Source organism: Amphibalanus amphitrite, unplaced genomic scaffold (genome assembly GCF_019059575.1).
Source record: "Amphibalanus amphitrite isolate SeventyFive unplaced genomic scaffold, NRLGWU_Aamphi_draft 001073F_arrow, whole genome shotgun sequence".
Taxonomy (NCBI): domain Eukaryota; kingdom Metazoa; phylum Arthropoda; class Thecostraca; order Balanomorpha; family Balanidae; genus Amphibalanus; species Amphibalanus amphitrite.
In genome coordinates this window covers 243,171-246,022 of record NW_024882567.1, presented here as the reverse complement: position 1 = coordinate 246,022, position 2,852 = coordinate 243,171, and positions in this window count along the sequence as shown.

Below are 2,852 nucleotides of genomic sequence, written 5' to 3'. Positions count from 1 at the left end.
CCGCCTCTGTCAGGTTCAGTGTGTCTCTTAGCAGCTATCAGCTAGGGTTGCACTAATTGCTTATATGCCTGCTTTGTCATATTATCAGAAAGCATCATCGATTAAAACACTGAAGTAAATTCATAAAATGAAGATATTTGCTGTAAAATGAATTAGGTGCAGATTTGGTCAAATCAGGTGCATTCGCCGGATAGCCCGTCGTGAAAACGGCTAATATCTTTTTCAGGTGGGTTACTGAAAAATTCAATATACCTATACCCTGGAAAACCGGGCGTCGAAGGAGCGAGGTTTTTCTGGAACATGTGCAGAAGCCGGAAAGATATCCGATCTTCTGCGGTTGAGCCACCCGATTTCAGTGGAACATAGGTATGGTGTTCGAACCCACTCAATGTAAGCTACCATTAAAACATCTAAAAACAAGTTTAAAGGCAAAAGCATGCATTGAAAAACGGTGTGGATTCAGGTGGGGCAACATCCGAACTTGATAAAAAAGGTGGGTCTGAAGCCACTCCTTTTCATGTATATTTTCAATGACTTACGACAGTGCACCATCCCGTGCGCAACAAAGTTTGAGGGATAAGTCACCGCAACTACTAAATTCAAATAAATCATTAGCTGCACAAACAGAGAAAAATGGGGCTTCTAAAGCTCCTTTCCCTGATAAGGTCGGGTTAGCATTTAGCAATATCTTTTCCCCTATACCTATCCGTGTCTGAGCAGCCATTGCGGCCTGCTAGGATCCACCCTACCTGTTTGGCGATGCTGTAGATGCTGAGGGCCGTCCGGCTGACCTGCGGTCCGCGGCGGAGCAGCACCCCTGACGGTGACCAGGAGCGCACGTGACGATTGTGACGACCCGTGACGCTGTGACCTCCGCACGGCGGCCGCCCCTGGCGCCGACTCCGACGACGGCCTCCGACTGCGGGCGCCGTCCAGCACCCGTCGGAGCCGATACTGAGAGGGCGCGACCCGACCGGGGGTGGTCTGCCCCCCCCCCGCCCCCTTCCCCGGCTCCCACGCCGCGACCCGACCGGGGGGTGGTCTGTCCCCCGCCCCCCTTCTCCGGCCCCCACAACGCGACCCGACCGGGGCCACTTCCCCTCCCCCCGGCTTTCACACCGCAACCCGACGGGGGCCACTTCTCCCCGCCCCCCCCCCCCCCCGCGGCTCTCACATCGGGACCGAGCGCGCGGTCAGCGAAGGGAGCCGCGCCGAACACTCCTAGGGACCCAACAGCTATCAGTCCGAACGTAACAACTAAGGGAAACAGCTTACGGCGCCATGCAGCCGTCTTCTTTAACATTCTGTTGGATATTGAATTGCGCGTATAAAGCTTAATCCAGAAATAGCTTAAGAAGGAATACGAAATAGGTATGATTTTCATTCTGCTAGCTTTGCCTAGGTTGAGGACGCTCAACCAGTTTATGAGAAAGTAGTAAGAAGAAATATGTAGGACGTATGAAAGTATGTATGCATCGTGTGAATCGTGTGACTTGGGATGCATGAGTGCGTATATTTTAAGGTGTTTTATATTGGTTGGCGGTCTCCCACAGCGGTCAAGCTCCCCGGCGCTCCTCCCTAGCAGTAGCAGCTCTCAGTGAAACATGGGCCTGCAGAGCGGAGGGCCCCGGTCCTCCCCTCTGCGGCAGCTCTCAGTGCCCCCCCCCCCCCCTCTCTCTCTCTCCCTCTCTCTCTCTCTCTCGGCCGGGCGGTGTCGGTGGATGGAGGGCGCTGGTCCTCCCCTCTGACAGTCCCGGTCCTCCCCTCTGTGGCAGTTCTCAGTGCCCTCTCTGCCGAGCGGTGCCGGCGGAGGGCCGCCGGTCCTCCCCGGTCCTCCCCCGGTCCTCCCCGGTCCTCCCCGGTCCTCTCCCGGTCCTCCTCTCAGCGGCAGCTCTCTGTGCCCTCTCTGCAGAGCGGTGCCGGGCCGAGGGCCGCCGCTGTTTGGACGCGAAGGGACACCAGGACCTAACAGTTTACCGGAGCGCCAAATGTAACCACACGCTCTCTCTCCTCCCCCACTCTGCCCTCTCCTCCCTCCCTCTGCCCTCCACCTTACCGCCGACGCGGACAGAAGACACTCTCAGCCGCCCCCTAACACACACACACAGACAGACAGACAGACGGGCGGCTGCAGCCGGCTGCTGTGAATCGAGTGACGGGGTCACCGCGGGTGTGAGTCGAGCGGTGGAGTGGGGGGGGGGGCATCCCGGGTGTGAGCCGAGTGGTGTGTATGGAGGGGGGAATACCGCGGGTGTGAGACGAGCGACGGGGGGGGTGGCGGGGGTACCGCGGGTGTGAGCCAAGCGGCGGAGAGGGGGGGGGGACACACCGCGGGTGTGAGACGAGTGGTGTGTGTATGGGGGGATACCGCGAGCGTGAACGGGACGAGGAGCCCCGACGACCGACGATACATCGAGCTGCGAGCTGCGCCAGCTGGCTCACCAAGATCCATAAGCCCCTTGTCCTGGTGATATGAGTGAATATCCACAAATATTACCGAAAAGGCAATGTTCTCATGAACGGCGAAAGGAGAAAGCACAGAGCATGGTGAAAACGAACAAGCTGATGCACAGAAGCAAGAATGAATGCAGCTCAAGCCTCAGTCCAGCTTCCCTCTCTCCCTCTATTCCTCCCTTCCTTCTCTCCCCACTCCGCCGTGTCTCGGCCGGGCCGCGTGCCGCCCCCCCCCCCCCCACTGAGCCGGGGGGGGGGGGTAAACTGGCGGCCCATTCAGCTGCAGGTCTCCGACGGTCACAGAGCCGCCCTGCTCCGCCGGCACCGGCGCCGGCACCGGCCGCGGTCCGTGCCAGCCTCCCGCTAAACACTCGGCCACAGAGGCACTGCGCGGCGAG